Raw genomic sequence first — 18,155 nt, 5'->3', positions numbered from 1 at the left:
AATGTCACTCAGGTCGATGGGCGCTTTGCCTTAGCTGTTACAATGTAACAGGGGGTTAACCGGAGAGGCAGTTTCTGTAAGCAGGGCAATAAAGATGAGGCTAGAAACAGCACCAGAATGTTTCCTTCCTGCCTTCCTTACAGGATGAGCCCTGTGAAGTGGAAAAAGACAAAAGGAGATTTCTTCCAACAACTGGTTCTCTGCCCAAATGGCCAGCTGGGTAGGTGGGGCTCGGTGGTCATGTGACTGGGTGGGCATGGCCAACTCACCATCACTCGTAGCTGTTACATTGTAACAGGGGGTTAACCAGAGAGGCAGTTTCTGTAAGCAGGGCAATAGAGATGAGGCTAGAAACTCCCTGCCTTCCTTACAGATTAGCTCTGTAAAGTGGGAAAAACCCCAAAAGATTCCTTCCAACAACTGGTTCTCCGAACCGCTTAGGAAGTTAACAACCGGTTCTCCCGAATAGGTGTGAGCTGGCTGAATCCCACCACTGCTTGACACAAGTGGTGTATAGCTGGCCACCCCCATCCCGCCTTCTGAGGTCAAACACAATGCTGATGCGGCCCTCAATGAAATCGAGTTTGACACCTCTGGTCTAAATAATAAGAGGCATCTTTAAGAGAACCAGTCTAAACCAGTGTTGCAAACCTTTTCAGCACCAAGTGCCGAAACGGGAGCATCCGCATGCACACGGGGGAGCTCTGGATGGGAATGCCAGAAACCGGAAGAGCAACGGGTGAAGGCTGGCATGCCCGGAGAGATGGCTCTGCATGTCATTTCCGGCATGCATGTCATAGGTTTGCCATCACTGGTCTAAACAATAACAGGCCTTATTGTTCTTTAGGCAAAAAAGGCAGTAGAAATACAAAGTTCCTCTACTATCTCTGCATACATTATCCTTAGATGTCAAAAAGATGAAGGCGCAGAAAGCCAAAAATTGAATTCCAACCGTCCAGATCAATCTCCATCAATCGACAGAGTGATTTAAATTTCCGTGGCTCGTGCAACGATATCATATTCCTATCTATCTATATATAAATGGCCACGTGTGTGCGTGTGTGTTCCAGCATAACTCTGGAACGCCTCGAGCAATTCCAACCAAACTTGGTACACAGATGACTTACTCTCTGGAGAAAAATATTGTGGGGGGTAAGACACCCCTAAAACCCCTCGGGATGTGTGTTCTGTTAAGATACAGCCTGTTGTGCCTTCAAATGGCTTCTACTGTACTGCCGTAAAATGGCTTCTACTATACAGCGCAGTGGAGTTGCCATGGTAACGGCTTCCAGTACTCCACAAAGGGGCTCGGTACACAACACCTCTGGTAAGGGGGGAAATCCAACATTAGAAATTACATTTGGTCTGGACATTTTCCCCTTATAAATAAATACACGGACAATGCCAGGTTATCAGCTAGGTATCCTATAAAAAATAGCTAGAGGAAATAGGTATTTCTCAAAGGAACTTAACAAAGAGAAGGTGAAGGGGGTTAAATGAGGACCCAGATTGTTGGAGGCAATAGGCTGTCTCTCTAAACCGTTTAGAGAGGGCTATGTCTCTTTATGTCTGTCTGTTTATTTATTATCTATCTATCTATCTATCTATCTATCTATCTATCTATCTATCTATCTATCTATCTACCTACCTACCTACCTACCTACCTACCTACCTACCTACCTGTGACGTGCGGTGAGGCTTATGGCTGGTGAGGCTGGTGACGTCATCAGGAAGGCAGGGAATGGGACGTGTGCTGGAGGCTGAGGCTGCATCAGCCTTCAGCACACGTGATCCCATTCCCTCCTTCCTGAGCGCACTCCACCGGCTCGCGCTCCACGATCCCCAACAGCAGCTGCTTTTCAGTGCTTTTCTGTGCGTCTGGCATTTAGGACGTCCAGCTATCTACCTGAATGCCAGACGCACAGAAAAGCACTGAAAAGCACTTCGCCTCCAAGCCACTTCGTCTTGATGATGTCGCCGACGTCACTGCTGGGCACGGCTGGATGGAGGTAACCAGAGTGGCGCCGAGGGGTCCGGACGGACGAAAGAGCGAGCGAGCGAGCGATGGAGGATCAGGTAGCCTGATCCTCAGTCGCTCGTCCACCGGACTGCCTCGGCGCCACTCTGGCTACCTCCGTCCGTCCGCGCATGGCAGCTGCGGCGATGTCATAAAGCCCCTGCCACAGCGCGCAAAGTACAGCAGAGGCAGGAAGGTTATTGGCGCTTCCGAGAACCCTCCTGCCTCCGCCGGTTGCCCAGCTGGCACCGCCCCGCGCGCACTCCTCCTCCTCCTTCCTCTTCCTCTTATATATATGAAACTTCCTCGTGGACCCTCGTGGATATTATTATTATATATTATTATTTCATGATGAGAGGTGAGGCTCTGCCTCCCCTGCCTCCCCTGACCGCACGTCCCTGCTACATACCCACCTACCCACCTACCCATCCATCCATCTTTTCTATCTATGTATCCATCCATCCATTCATCCATCTTTTCTATCTATGTATTCATCCATCCATCCATTTTGACTGCACTTGCAGATGCTCCTATTCTATACAAAAGAAATGTCTATTTCCCCCTCCTTTTTCTCCATAGTGCCTGAGAAATACATTCAGATTCTTCTCAGCGTCCCTTTGAGCTCACTTTATTATTGGCGGATGGGGGGGGGGGGATATACAGCTCTGATATTGGTTTCGGAGGCACCTCTTTCCATCACTCCAGCACAGCCTTGACTGTCAACAGCTCCTAATCTGAAAAAATACCTGCTGGAAAAGTTCCCTTGTGATGCAAGGGCTGGGGTTTCGTAAATCAAAATAAAGCAAAACAGGGACTCCCGAGGAACTGCAAACCATTGCGAGGAGGATGTGGGGGAATGACATCTGGAGCTGCAGGAGGGAGGGGATCTTTTCCAGAGAGCAAAGAGGCGATGGAAATTGGAGTATCTGGAAGCAACAGCAATAGCAGACATATACCACTTCATACTTCTTTACAGCTCTCTCTAAGTGGTTTACAGAGTCACCATTATTGCCCTAACAACTTGGGTCCTCCTTTTATCCACCTCTGATGTATGGAAGGCCCAGTCAAACTTGAGCCAGTCAGGATCGAACTGTGGGCAGAGTTAGACTGCAATACGGCATTCTAATTGCTGAGCCACCATGGCTTCCTTCCTTCTCCTTGTTTCCCTTCCTTCCTTCTCATTTTTCTTCCTTCCTTCCTTCCTTCCTTCCTTCCTTCCTTCCTTCCTTCCTTCCTTCCTTCCTTCCTTCCTTCCTTCCTTCCCTCCCTCCCTCCCTCCCTCCCTCCCTCCCTACTTTCACAAGCAATAGCACTTAGACTTATATCCTGCTTCATAGTTCTTTACAGACTTCTCTAAGTGGTTTACAGAGTCAGCATTATTGCCCTTAATAACCTGGGTCCTCCTTTTATCTACCTGATGTATGGAAGGCCAAGTCCAACTTGAGCCAGTGAGGATCGAAAGGCTGGCAGTGGGCAGTGTTAGTCTGCATTACAGCATTCTAATTACTGTGCCACCGTGTCTTTCTTCCTTCTCCCTGTTTCCTTTCCTTCCTTCTCCCTGTTTCCCTTCCTTCCTTCTCATTTTCCTTCCTTCCTTCCTTCCTTCCTTCCTTCCCTCCCTCCCTCCCTCCCTCCCTCCCTACCTACTTTCACAAGCAATAGCACTTATACCCCGCTTCATAGTTCTTTACATCCTTCTCTAAGTGATTTATAAAGTCAGCATTACCACCCCCAACAATCCAGGTCCTCATTTTACCAACCTCTGATGGATGGAGGGCTGAGTCAATCTTGAGCTGGTCAGGATCGAACTTCCTGGCTGTGGGCAGAGTTAGTCTGCAATAGGACATTCTAACCACTGCGCCACCACAGCTTCCTTCCTTCTCCTTGTTTCCCTTCCTTCCTTCTCATTTTCCTTCCTTCCTTCCCTCCCTCCCTACTTTCACAAGCAATAGCACTTAGGCTTATATCCCATTTCATAGTTCTTTACAGCCCTCTCTAAGCGGTTTACAAGGTCAGCATTATTGCCCCCAACAATCTGGGTCCTCATTTGACCAACCTCTGATGGATGGAGGGCTGAGTCAATCTTGAGATGGTCGGGATCGAACTTCCTGGCTGTGGGCAAAGTTTAACTGCAATACTGCATTCTAACCACTGCGCCACCAGGACTACTTCCTGCTTTCCTTCCTGGTAGGCAGGAAGAGGGCGAAGGCAGACCCGCCCTAGAAGTTGACAGAATATATCTAATAATTATGCAGATACAGTAGCCCTCAACTTACAACAGTTCCTTCAGTGACTGTTTCAAAGTTATAATAGCACTGAAAAAAGTGACGTATGATTGTTTTCCACACTTATGACCGTTGCAGCATTCCTATGGTTCGCCCAATCAAAATTTGGGCGCTTGGTAACTGACTCATACTTATGACAGTTGCAAGGTCCCGGGGCCATGTGATCTTTTTTGGTGACCCTCTGACGAGCAAAGTCAAGGAAGAAAGAAGATTCACTTAACAACCATGTGACTGATCAACTGCAGTGATTCACTTAACAAATGTGCCAAGAAAGGTCATAAAAGGGGGCAAAGCTCACTTAACAACCATCTCACTTAGCAACAGAAGTTCTGGGATCAATTGTGGTTGTTAAGTCGAGGATTGTATAAGGGGTGGACCTCCAAGGTCCCTTCCAACTCTGTTATTCTATGTTCTCAAGGTCGGCTGATGATGATCTAATGACCCTTGGTGGGGAAAGAGATGATCTTCAGAAGAGCCGGCAGAAAGAGAGACACTACAGGATTAGCAGCAATTGCTGTCTTAAAGTGAAGCTGGCAAAGGAGCAAAACATCTGTTAGAACAGATCCTGCAAAAAAAAAACTAGGTCATATCCCTGGACATTTTAATAATAATAAAAATCACTTAGCTTTAATGCAGCTATCACTGTTTTGTTTTAAATTCCACTTCTGCGGTCTTGCCCCAATCCTCACATATTCTCAGGAATACTCGAAGTAATGCAAAAAAAAGAGGCGGGGGGAGATGTAACTGAACCCTGGGAAGGCTGCTGGAGAGAGGCTTGTCCCTTGAAAGTAAAACCGTTTTCTCACATGCACGGGTTGTTAAGATCTTTTCAACTAGGAAATGGAATAGAATAACAGAGTTGGAAGGGACCTTGGAGGTCTTGTAGCCCAACCCCCTGCTCAGGCAGGAAACCCTACACCACTTCAGACAAATGGTTATCCAATCTCTTCTTAAAAACTTCCAGTGTTGGAGCATTCACAACTTCTGGAGGCAAGTGTTGAATTGTTCTAACTGTCAGGAAGTTTCTCCTTAGCTCTAAGTTGCTTCTCTCCTTCATTAGTTTCTACCCATTGCTTCTTATTCTACCCTTAGGTGCTTTGGAGAATAGCTTGACTCCCTCTTCTTTGTGGCAACCCCTGAGATATTGGAACACTGCTATCATGTCTCCCCTAGTCCTTCTCTTCACTAGACTAGCCATGCCCAGTTCCTGCAACCATTCTTCATGTGTTTTAGTCTCCAGTCCCCTAATCATCTTTGTTGCTCATCTCTGCACTCTTTCTAGATTCTCCACATCTTTTCTACATCGTGACGACCGAAACTGGATGCAGTATTCCAAGTGTAGCCTTACTTAGTAAGGATCTCATGGTCCAATTTTGAGTATTTCGTCTATATTCCCTGGTTCTTCATTTCCTCAAATTGAGCCCATAACGATAGATCCGTTGTCTTCTATAGCTCTCTATAGATGAAGTAATATAAAAACTGATCGTAGATGTCATGATGGAACATATAGCGTAGCATCAGATGGCTGGAAGGGACCTTGGAGATCTTCTAGTTCAGGGATGTCAAACTCAAGGCCCCAGGGCCGGATCCGGCCCACGGGATGCTTAGATCCAACCCGTGGGGCCGTCCTGGAAACAGCAAAGGATTGGCTCACGATGCCTCTGCCAGTAAAAATGGAGCTTATGAAAGTTGTGTGTTGTCCTGAGCTCCATTTTCAATGGCAGAGGGTTGCAGCCAAAAACGGAGCTCGGGAGCCCATTTTTGCTGGCAGAGTGCTCGGGCCACCATAGGCGTCCCTGACACAAGTGACATTGAGCTGGCCATGCCCACTCAGGGTATACCCACCCCCCGCCTCCCAACCCTGATGCAGCCCTCAATGAAATAGAGTTTGACACCCCTGTTCTAGTGCAAGCCCCTGGCCAAGGCTGGAGTCCTTAAACCAACAGTCTCCAAACTTTCTGGCTTTGTGGAGCAGCAGCGGGGAGGGAGAGGGGAGGGTTCTGTATGAGTGATGGCCGGATGCATGCACAGCTCCATTTCTGCACAAATGGAGCTGCACATGCGTGCTTGCCTGCCTGCTGCGTGAGCAAGAGGAAGTGCAAGTGGAAGTGGAAGCAAGTGGAACTGCGTGAGCAAGAGGAAGCGGAAGTGGAAGCAAGTGGAACTGCGTGAGCAAGGGGAAGGGGAAGGGGAAGTGGAAGCAAGTGGAACTGCGTGAGCAATGGGAAGTGGAAGTGGAAGCAAGTGGAACTGCGTGAGCAAGGGGAAGTGGAAATGGAAGTGGAAGCAAGTGGAACTGCGTGAGCAAGGGGAAGTGGAAGGGGAAGTGGAAGCAAGTGGAACTGCGTGAGCAAGGGGAAGTGGAAGTGGAAGTGGAAGCAAGTGGAACTGCGTGAGCAATGGGAAGTGGAAGTGGAAGTGGAAGCAAGTGGAACTGCGTGAGCAAGGGGAAGGGGAAGTGGAAGTGGAAGCAAGTGGAACTGCGTGAGCAATGGGAAGTGGAAGTGGAAGCAAGTGGAACTGCGTGAGCAAGGGGAAGTGGAAGTGGAAGTGGAAGCAAGTGGAACTGCGTGAGCAAGGGGAAGTGGAAGTGGAAACAAGTGGAACTGCGTGAGCAAGGGGAAATGGAAGTGGAAGCAAGTGGAACTGCGTGAGCAAGGGGAAGTGGAAGGGGAAGTGGAAGCAAGTGGAACTGCGTGAGCAAGGGGAAGTGGAAGTGGAAGTGGAAGCAAGTGGAACTGCGTGAGCAATGGGAAGTGGAAGTGGAAGTGGAAGCAAGTGGAACTGCGTGAGCAATGGGAAGTGGAAGTGGAAGTGGAAGCAAGTGGAACTGCGTGAGCAAGGGGAAGTGCAAGTGGAAGTGGAAGCAAGTGGAACTGCATGAGGAAGGGGAAGTGGAAGTGGAAGCAAGTGGAACTGCATGAGGAAGGGGAAGTGGAAGTGGAAGCAAGTGGAACTGCGTGAGCAAGGGGAAGTGCAAGTGGAAGTGGAAGCAAGTGGAACTGCATGAGGAAGGGGAAGTGGAAGTGGAAGCAAGTGGAACTGCCTGAGCAAGGGGAAGTGGAAGTGGAAGTGCATGGCGTGTGCATGCTCGCCCATCACTTCTACGGCCCAGTTCTGAATGGGCCACTGCTCGGTAGTGGGCCATGACCTGGCGGTTGGGGACCCCTGCCTTATATCATCCAGGACAGATGGAATGGTATGTGGGAAGAACCTGGGGAGATGGGCTGAAGACACACCGCATAGGGAATAATCTGATAAGAGAAGGTTTATCCACAGCTGGATAGTATATAGGGCAGGGCTCTGGAACCTTAAACCCTCAAAGAGCCATTTGGACCCGTTTCCCACGGAAAAGAAAACAGCGGGAGTCACAAAGCCGGAGAAGATGTAGGCAACTCAACAATCACTTACTTGACCATCACTCACTCATCAGTCACATGACACACACACCCAGCCACATCTACCCAGGTTTTGTGGTTCCCAGTGTTTTCTGCGGGAAACAGATATCTCTCTCGTTCTCTTTCTCTCTCTCTCTTCTCCCCCCTCTCTCTGTCTCTCTCTCTCATCTCTGTCTTTATCTCTCTGTCTCTCTGTGTGTATCTGTCTATGTCTCTCTCTCTCATCTCAGGCAAGGCAAGGAGTGACTGGAAGGGGGGGGCAAGGGGCGGGGCCAACCAGTAGTGGGTTCAGCCAACAGGGAGGCACAAAGCAGGGGAATGAAAGAGCCACATGCAGCTCCGGAGCCACATGCAACTCCGGAGCCACAGGTTGCCAACACCCAGTATAGGGCAAGAGGCTGAGAAGGCATCTTCCCTAGTTTCTCAGTCTGTAAAGCAGAGAGCAGGAGATTCGTATTTTCAAACTTGCAAGATTCTGTTAATGCACTTTTACAATAAAGTAGAATTCGCTCATTTGATCGTCATTCCTGTCTGGTCTAGTTAGTAACAGTGAAACCTACAGAGACAGGGAACCCAGGAAACACTGAAAAATGGGTTCCTTCTAGGCACACGAACACCAGCCGGTCTATGACTCTCTCAACAGGTAAACCTACGAGTTCATTCCCACCAGAGTCCCAACATTGTAGGTACAAGAAGACAGGAATATCTTTCTCTTGATGCCTGCACTGCTCCAAAGAAAAATGGATGAAATCATCCTGGGAACTCAGGAGAAAAGGCCCACTTGCTAATTCAGTTTGAAGTTATTTTCCAGAAGGGATATCACAAGTTCAAAGCCTCTTCTCTTCCCCATCAGCCGCTAAATAGCTTAGCTATCAGATGCTCACCCGGGTTGATTCACAGGTTGTGTTGATTCGTTGATTTTTGTTTTGTTTATTAAATCTATATGCCTCCACCATCACCACCATCTCACTAATAATAAGGAGCCTATAGTGGCTGGTTCTACCCAATTTCCGCTGCCATTTTGACATTACAGGGAATCCCTGACTTATAAGCACATTTGGGGAGGAGGAAGGGAAGGGAAAGGGAGAGGACGGGAAGGAGAGGGGAGGGAAGGAGGAAGAGAAAGGAGGAGAGGGGAAGAGAAGGGCAACACAGAGGAGAAGGGGAGGGGAGGGGAGGAGAAGGAGTAGGAGTGGGAGAGGGAGAAGAAGAAGGAGAAAGAGAGGGAGAGGGAGAAGGAGAAGGAGGGGAGGGCAGGGCAGGGAAGAAGGAGAGGAGGGGAGAAGGGGAGAGGAGGAGGAGAAGAAGGAGGAGAAGGAGAGGGAGAGGGAGAAGGAGGGGAGGGGAGGAGAAGAGGAAGGAGATGAAAGGAGGCGGAGGAGGAGGAGGAGAGAAGTAGAAGGAGAAGGAGGGGAGATATATTTTCACAAGCTCATATAAGCAAGATCTAGTGGTATTGGCAAAAACTGCAAGCAATGGACATCCAAGTGAAGAGACCTTCTCTGCCTCTGTCTCTCCATCCTCACATGCAGATTATTCCCTTGTTATTCCCATATGCTGCAAGTCAAACGAGAGCCAATGTGCTCCCAAGCCGTTGAATTGATGAATTGAATTGATGAGCCAGCACAGAGATGTGCCCACCTCCTGGGGGAAATCCTAAAACATATAATAGAAAGTGCATTTCTTACGTAGCACTTTAGCAAACTATTCTCAGATTAGGAATGGACACGAATAGCAATTGTCCACAGAGTGCACCCAGCCACGCCCCAAAATTGGATGCAGAGAGCCCGTCCGAGGCCTAGAAGCCAATAGCCCGTAGTTTCAGCAACTCCTTGTACACTCTTCAGTTACCATGGTAACCCAGCCCTGGAAATTCTTCAAAAACAAGCCTGGACTTGGGGGGGGGGGGGTTGATAATAGAGTGTGTGTGTGTGTGTGTGTGTGTGTGTGTGTGTGTGTAATGAATTGTGTCATCGCCTAGTAATCAGAAACCTAGCCATGAAGTTGTGTTCTTTTCCATTAAAAAAGCACCCTCTCTGACAAAAATAAAAATGGAGAACCTTTCTTTATCACAGCTGTCCTTCGCTTGCCGTGCATTTTTAATTTTAATTATTTATTCTGTTTGTTTGCCACCCATTCCGCTATGCGGCGGCTCTGGGCGGCTTACAACATTTGCTTTTTTTAAGGGACATTTGGAAAAGTCCTTTGGATCAGATCTTGCCAAGGGAGAGCTGGAAAGCTGCTATCAATAAGGTGACCAACCGTCCTCCTTTAGGGAGGACAGTCCTTCTTTTGTAAGTTCTGTCCTCCCTCGAAAAGTGTCCTCCTACATGTCCTCCTTTTCAATATTTTAAGACTAATCTGTTGCGCGTTATGTGACGTATTTGTATTTGACATGACAATTCGTCAAGACTCGGTATAGTGCGGTATAAGATGCGATTATGAGACGCATGCGCTCCGCACGGGAGACCTTGAGAGAGAGCGCCGCGTGCAAGTGGCTTTGTTTACTTCTTACCGAAACACAACACGGCACATACGCACGCAGTAGACTCACGGCACATCAGCAATTGAATGACTCACGGTAATTATTTCTTTCTCAGTGAATATTCAATTATACAGAGGTAAGTACAATTCACGTTTTATTAAACAGTTTTTAATTGTGGTTTTTTTACTTCATTGCAAGTATATTGAACAGATATTGAATCTTGTGTTGAATTTTTATCTAAAGAAATGCTAGACATTAAAATAGACGACAATTGTCTCTTTGAAGAAATTAGAAGACTGAATGTATATTTAAATTCTGAAAAATTAATACAATGGGAAAATCAACACGTTGAAATTGATAAAAGATGGGTGGATATTTTCAGCCATTTCAAAAATGAACATATTCCATGTGAACATTTATTTATACTTGTTCAATTTACGTTGTGCTGCCCTGGAACTAATGCAGCAGTTGAAAGAGTTTTTTTCAATTGCCAATGATTTTTCGACAAGTGAGAAATCGAGATTGAATGTTGATATTCTAGCTGCAGCACTTGCCGTAAAATTCAATATGAAGGATATTTCTTGTTCAGATATTTCCAATATATTGTTAGAAGATGATACATTGACAAAAAATATTAATTCAATGGAAAAGTACTCATTTAAATAATAATTAACAGGCATGTAAGCATAATTACAATATAAAATGTTGCAAATGTTTTTATTATGCATATATCATATTTTAGTGTATTATTGTTGCAATGAATAAAATATTTCTTTTCTTTACGATATATTTTTTCCAATTTATTTGTCCTCCTTTTCATTGTAAAAAAGTTGGTCACCTTACTATCAACCTTTGGAAGTTAATGAAGGGAAAATGCTCTGATTTGATTTTAGATCGGGGTGACCCGCCGTTCTGACCCAGGCTTCCTTCGAAAGCAAGAAGCAAAGTCTTGGTCCCGACAAAACCCCTTTTATTTACACGACTGTGAATTCCTTTCCTTCACAGTCAGCAAGGCTTTAGCAAGCAGTCTTTCAGAGGAATGTTTATCCACACACACCTTATCTTGTTACGAGCGCTGCCTGATAACTAGTTTCCAAACACAGGGCAAAGCAAAACTTGGCACAGAGTCTCTTATAATCCCAAACAGAACTTTCTAGACTGAAATGAACAAATTGTTTCCTGCAAAAGCCCACTCCCCTTTCGTTCCTCTTTTGCTTCCTTTGGGAGGGGCCAATCACCTCCAAGGTGTGGCTTTACTCTTAAGTTGACCCTGCTTTCTTAGTTGTTCTTGTCTTCTGGCAGCTCTGTGCATGCACACACTGGGAACAGGCTCCAGCTGTTCTTCTGCCTCACTGTTAACTTCCTCTCTGCCTCCGAAGCAGAGCCCTCGTCTGAGCTTTCCTCAACCCCCAGGACTGGCTGATGTTTCTCCCCAACTTCCTCACTGTCTGACTCTGCTGCCAGCTCTACTGGCCGTCGGCAGGCCAAAACACCAACCTTGGCAAGTGTAAAGCCTGTGGACTTTAAATCCCAGAATTCCCTAGCCAACCAGCAGGATCTGATCCAAGTACAGTGGTGCCTTGGTACTCAACTGATTTGAAACTCATCAAATTGGGTCCTCGTGCATTTTGATGTGAACATTTTGTCCCTATACTCATCATTTGTTCAGTAGTCAATGCACAAGCTAGAACTCGTCAGTGCCGGCTGCCTTGTGACTTATCACATTGTTCCTTATGGGAAAAGATTGTTTGGTACTCAATGGTGAAAAGAGTAAGGTTCTACATTTAGGCAACAAAAACAGAATGCACAGGTACAGTATAGGTGGTACCTTGCTCAATAGTAGTAACTGTGAGAGGGGTCTTGGAGTTCTAGTGGACAAGCATTTAAATATGAGCCAGCAGTGTGCAGCAGCTGCCAAAAAAGCCAACACAGTTCTAGGCTGCATCAACAGAGGGATAGAATCAAGAGCATGTGAAGTGTTAATACCACTTTATAATGCCTTGGTAAGGCCACACTTGGAATAATGCACTCAGTTTTAGTCACCACAATGTTAAAAAGATGTGGAGACTCTAGAAAGAGTGCAGAGAAGAGCAACAAAGTTGATTAGGGGACTGGAGACTAAAACCTATGAAGAACAGTTGCAGGAACTGGGCATGTCTAGCTTAAGAGAAAGAAGGACATGGGGAGACATGATAGCAGTCTTCCAATATTTCAAGGGTTGCCCCAAAGAAGAGGGAGTCAAACTATTCTCCAAGGCACCTGAGGGTAGAACAAGAAGCAATGGGTGGAAACTAATCAAGGAGAGAAGCAACTTAGAACTGAGGAGAAACTTCCTGACAGTGAGAACAATTAATCAGTGGAACAGAAGTTGCCTCCAGAAGTTGTGAATGCCCCAACACTGGAAGTCTTTAAGAAGATGTTGGATAGCCATCTGTCTGAAACGGTATAGGGTTTCCTGCCTAGGCAGGGGGTTGGACTAGAAGACCTCCAAGGTCCCTTCCAACTCTACTATTGTATTGTATTGTACTCATAATTTTTGACACTCATTACCCCTCCTTGAATCAAAAAAGAATGACTACGGGTAGTCCTCAACTTACAGCAGTCCGTTTATTGACCGTTCAAAGTTACAACAGCACTGAAAAAAGTGACTGAGGACCATTTTTGACAGTTACAACTTTTGGAGCATCTCCATAATCATGGAATCCAAATTCAGATGCTTGGCAACTGCTTCATAGTTATGATGGCCGCTGTGTCCTGAGGTCACGTGATCCCCTTTTGCAACCTTCTGACAAACAAAGTCAGCTGGGGAAGCCAGATTCATTTAACAACCATGTTACTAACTTATCCACTGCAATGATTCACTTAACAACTGTGGCAAGAAAGGTTGTAAAATGAGGCAAAACTCACTTAACGGCTGCTTCACTCAGCAACAGAAATGCTGGGCTCAATTGTGGTCAAAAGTGGAGGTCTACCTGTACCAAGGTACCACTGCACTTTGCTTTTCCAGTTAGGAAAATATCTCTTAAAAAAGCAAATATTGTAAGCTGTCCAGGATCGCCTCACAGAGGGACGGGCGATGAACAAATTGAATTAATAAATAAAATTAAAAATGCAGGCCAAGCAAAGAATGGCTGTAATAAAGAATGCTTTTCCATTATTATTATACTTTATTCATTAAACATGAAACTCAGCCAACTGAACATTCAAAAACGCCTCACAAATACCATTGACAGGTGCGAATGATCGATACGGTATCAACCAAGGACCTTCTTAAGATATAAGATGTTCTGAGTAGCGCAGTTTTTTGCAGTTCTGCTGGGGTTATTGTAGGAAGCTGCAATTTGTTGATGTATCTTATAAAATTCTTGGACATGGTACCAAGTGCCCCGATGACAATGGTATCACTGTTACAAGTTTCATTGGCCAGGTCACAATATTTCATTCTTCTTCTTCTTCTTCTTCTTCTTCTTCTTCTTCTTCTTCTTCTTCTTCTTCTTCTTCTTCTTCTTCTTCTTCTTCTTCTTCTTCTTCTTCTTCTTCTTCTTCTTCTTCTTCTTCTTCTTCTTCTTCTTCTTCTTCTTCTTCTTCTTCTTCTTCTTCTTCTTCTTCTTCTTCTTCTTCTTCTAACTCAGCCAACTGAACATTCAAGAATGCATCACAAATACCAGTGACTGGTGCGAATGGTCGATACGGCTTGCTGCCAGCGTCCTAGGTACCAACCAAGGACCTTCTTAAGATATAAGATGTTCTGAGTAGCGCTGGGGTTATTGCAGGAAGCTGCAATTTGTTGATGTATCTTGTAAAATCTTATTTTTTACATAATGACCAGTGGATTAATTTAGCATTATTATTATTATTACTGGTTAATCTTTGGTGAGATTCACAGCCTTTGGGGCTGGTTGGTAGCTCAACAGCTCGAGTCCCTAATCAAGGACGTAGGATCTGTTAAGGTAGCGTCGGAGGATATAAGCTGCTCCAAGTAGGGAGGTTTTTTGTAGAATCAGAAAGTTCAAGTCCGATAAATTCAGAATTTTCAAATAGCGAGGTAGCCCTTTAGGTATTGCTCCGAGGGCACAAATTACAATCGGGACAACACACAATTTCTTTTTCCACAGTCGCTCAACTTCAATTTGCAAGTCCCGGTACTTTGTGATTTTTTCTTGCTGTTTGTCTTCAATTCGCGCATCACCAGGTATTGCAATGTCAATGAACCAACTTTTTTTTCTTTTCAACTATTGTTATGTCAGGTGTGTTGTAGGCCAAGTGCCTGTCAGTCTGAATTCTAAAATCCCACAAGATCTTGACTTTTTCATTCTCTAGAACCTTCTCAACCTGATGGTCCCAGTGGTTTTTGCTGTACTCAAATCCAAACTTCTGGCACAATTTCCAGTGAATGGTTTTAGCAACTCAGTCATGGTGTTGTAGGTAGTCAGTTTGTGAAATTTTGCTGCACCCACTGATCAAATGGTCGACTGTCTCATCTTTCTCATTACAGAGGTGACATTTGTTGTTGGTAACATGCTGAATTTTTGCCTTCATGCAATTTGTGGCTAAGGCTTGTTCTTGAGCTGCCAAAATAAAGCCTTCTGTTTCTTTTTTCAGTACTCCTGATCTTAACCAGTTCCAAGTTAGCTTTTGTTCAGCTTTGCCTTCAATACTTTTCAAGTATTGGCCATGCATAGCTTTGCTTTTCCAATTTCCAGCTCGCTTGTAAATTACGTCTTTCTTACATTCAGCTTTTAATTTAGTTGTCTTCAAAAGGCCTCCTTTATTGACTTCCTTAATCATTGGTTCTTCACTTTTCTGGATGTAATCATTCAAACTGTGCCTTTCTTCTTCCACAGTGTGCTTTAATTGTAGAAGTTCTCGACCACACAATTATTATTATTATTATTATTATTATTATTATTATTATTATTATTATTATTATTATTATTATTATTATTATTATTATTATTATTATTATTATTATTATTATTACTATTATTATTATTATTATATTAATCTTTGGTGAGATTTACAGCCTTTGGGGCTGATTGGTAGCTCCACAGCTCGAGTCCTAACCAAGGACCTAGGAACTGTTAAGGTAACGTCGGAGGATATAAGCTGTTCCAAGTAGGGAGGTTTTTTGTAGAGTCAGAATGTTCAAGTCCGATAAATTTAGAATTTTCAAATCGTGAGGTAGCCCTTTAGGTATTGCTCCAAGGGCTCCAATTACAATCCGGACAACACACAATTTCTTTTTCCACAGTCGCTCAACTTCAATTTGCAAGTCCAGGTACTTTGTGATTTTTTTTCCCTGCTTATCTTCAATTTGTGCATCACCAGGTATTGCAATGTCAATGAACCAAACTACTACTTATTATTATTAATATTATTATTATTATTATTATTAATAATATTATTAATATTAATATTAATATTAACAATAATATTATTAATATTAATATTATTATTATTAATAATAATATTAATAATATTAATATTAATATTATTGTATTGGTTTTTCTTGGCTAAGTTTCTGATTATCAAGCGATGGCACAATTGATCTCCCCAACACCCACACAACACACAACTTCAGCAAATGCGGAGTTTCCCAGCCAGGGGGATTCTGGGAGTTGAAGTCCACAGGTCTTAAACTTGCCAAGGTTGCTTTCCCCTGTTTTACATTAAGATCGTGCTAGAATTATGCAGTTTGCAATGTCCCCCCCCTCCCCAGGGCCTCTGGCTTCGTGTGGTACATCTGGCCACCCCTCCATTGCTAGCACCATCCTTGGCTTCTGATTCTGCAACATTGGCTTGCTCTAAGTCAGAAATCATGAGGAGGCTTGGAAGACCAGGAGCCAAAATGATTTTATCCTGCACTGCCTGGGAAGGAATTCTTTACATTTGCCTGTTCATGTCTTCTGAAATCTCTCTCTTTCTCTCTGTCTTTCACTCTCTCTCTCTCCCTCCCACAGCCCAGAGCTCTATTTTTAGCCCTGTGCAGAGAAACAGTCAAGGCAGACGCATATAAAAGGACAGCATAGTGTAAATGCCAACAAGTCTTGGAATCCAAAACAGCCTATGTGCAAATTCTGTAGGGCGTGTACACAGATGTGTCAAGTAATAGCGCAGTAGAGGTTAGCCCAGGGGTTGGCAACCTTAAACACTCAAAGAGCCATTTGGACCAATTTCCCACAGAAAATACCAGGCATAGTAGGGGTCCAAAAGCTGAATCAATTGGGTGCTGGTGAGTATCACACCTTGACGGTTGTGACGCTTATTTTGAGCGACAGGGAGCCGCAGCAGAGGGATAAAAGAGCCACATGCGGCTCCGGAGCCACGAGTTGCTGATCCCTGGGTTAGCCAAATTGGGGTAGAGATATGAGTCCTTGGCAGCCATCCAGATAGGTAAGAGCTCTTGTTATGGTCACTTGCGGGGGACGGTCAGGAGAGACAAGGAAGCAAAGAAAAGTTGCAACCAAGCTGAGCATCAGATTAGCTTCCTGGAGGTCCTGATGCAACCCACGGTCAAACTTTGCTGTGAGTAGACCCCCCCTCCGCCTTTCCTTCTGGGGGAAGAGGATTGATGGATGCTAGCAACACCTGCAGTCTTTCTTGTTGTTGCTGGTGAGGAGACAGGAATATACATGCACACGTAGACATACAGAATGCATGTATGCACACCCAGAGAGAAAGGTTGCTAGGAGACTGCACGATGCCTGCTTACTTTCCCAGCCCTGAAACAGATCTTAGGCAGAACTCGCAATTTTTGAAAGGGGGGGGGGGGGGACATCTCATTCCCAGGACAGCTTCAGCAAGGAATCTGGGCAGGCCACGTGTCGTCCTGGAACCAGGAATATTTTCTCCTTCCTTCCATCCTTCCTGACTCCCTCAGGTTTTTCTGCCTGCTCCATCTTTCGGCAAACTCTCCCTCGCTGCCTTAGGGTGCGGGTGCTGAGGATAATTCCTTATTTCTGTTTGATTGCATTCATCAACGTAAAGGGTTCTTAGAGAGCTACTCCATCGGCAACACTTTTCCCAAGAGCAAAACTTAAAAAGAAATCACCCGGGCGAAAAGAGAGTAGCGAAAGTATATTATAGAACAAGGGTTCTGCAGTCCTTTCTACTCCATTTTATTGGCAGAAGGGTGTGTGTCTCTTTGTGTCTGCGTATGTGTGTGTGTGTGTGAGAGGGAGCGAGGGAGGAGGGAGGGAGGGAGGGGAGGAGGAAGGGAGGGAGGAGAATGGAAAGGGGAGGAGAGGATAGGGGAGAGGGAGGGAGGGAGGAGAAGAGAAAGAGAGGGAAGAGGAAAGGAGAGGGAGGGAGGGAGGGAAATCCACCTTCCATCATATAAACAGGGAAAAATGAGAGTGCTGACACTAATCACTAATTAGTGCAATTAGTGCACTATTAGTGCAATCATTAATATCCTGATCCCAGACAGCAAGGAAAATAGGGGTGTGTGGTGTTTCTCTGTAGCCTCAGGCTCCTCAGTTTCAAATTTCTGTCTGCATAAAACATTTTAATAGAATGGGGAAGGGGAAGGAGGAGGAGGAGGAGGAGGAGGAGGAGGAGGAGGAGGAGGAGGAGGAGGAGGAGGAAGAGGAGAAGAAGACCCTGCACTTGAGGGAAAAGAAGAAGAAGAAGAAGAAGAAGAAGAAGAAGAGGAGGAGGAGGAGGAGGAGGAGGAGGAGGAGGAGGAGGAGGAGGAGGAGGAGGAGGAGGAGGAGGAGGAGGAGGAGGAAAAAAGAAAAAGAAGAAAAGAAAAAGATCCTGCACTTGCAAGAATATGCTAGGAAGAAGAAGGAAAAACCTCTTTTTCACAAGTTTCTCCCATCACAATAAATTGGGTCCCATTTCCCCCCCAGTCTTTGGGCAGTTACCCATGAGTGACTGAGTGAGTTTTCATATTGCTGGTATGCCCACTCATACGCGTGGAAGTGAACTTTCCTTCCTTCCCTGCCAAGCATTTGTTTCCAGAAGAG

General features: G+C 45.3%; 1 protein-coding gene across 1 annotated transcript in view; it reads right to left on the bottom strand.

The window, feature by feature from the left end:
• Positions 1 to 313: 313 nt before the first annotated feature.
• The window catches only part of B3GNT9 (UDP-GlcNAc:betaGal beta-1,3-N-acetylglucosaminyltransferase 9), a 354,533-nt gene continuing 336,691 nt past the window's right edge, over positions 314 to 18,155 (bottom strand). Inside the window, exon 3 of the transcript XR_014176241.1 lies at positions 314 to 354. The gene's annotated coding sequence lies outside the window, so the exon portion shown is untranslated. The remainder of the gene's footprint in view (positions 355 to 18,155) is intronic.

This window comes from Natrix helvetica (assembly GCF_964273705.1).
Source record: "Natrix helvetica genome assembly, chromosome: 10".
Lineage (NCBI taxonomy): Eukaryota > Metazoa > Chordata > Lepidosauria > Squamata > Natricidae > Natrix > Natrix helvetica.
This window is presented reverse-complemented; position numbering and strand designations above follow the sequence as displayed.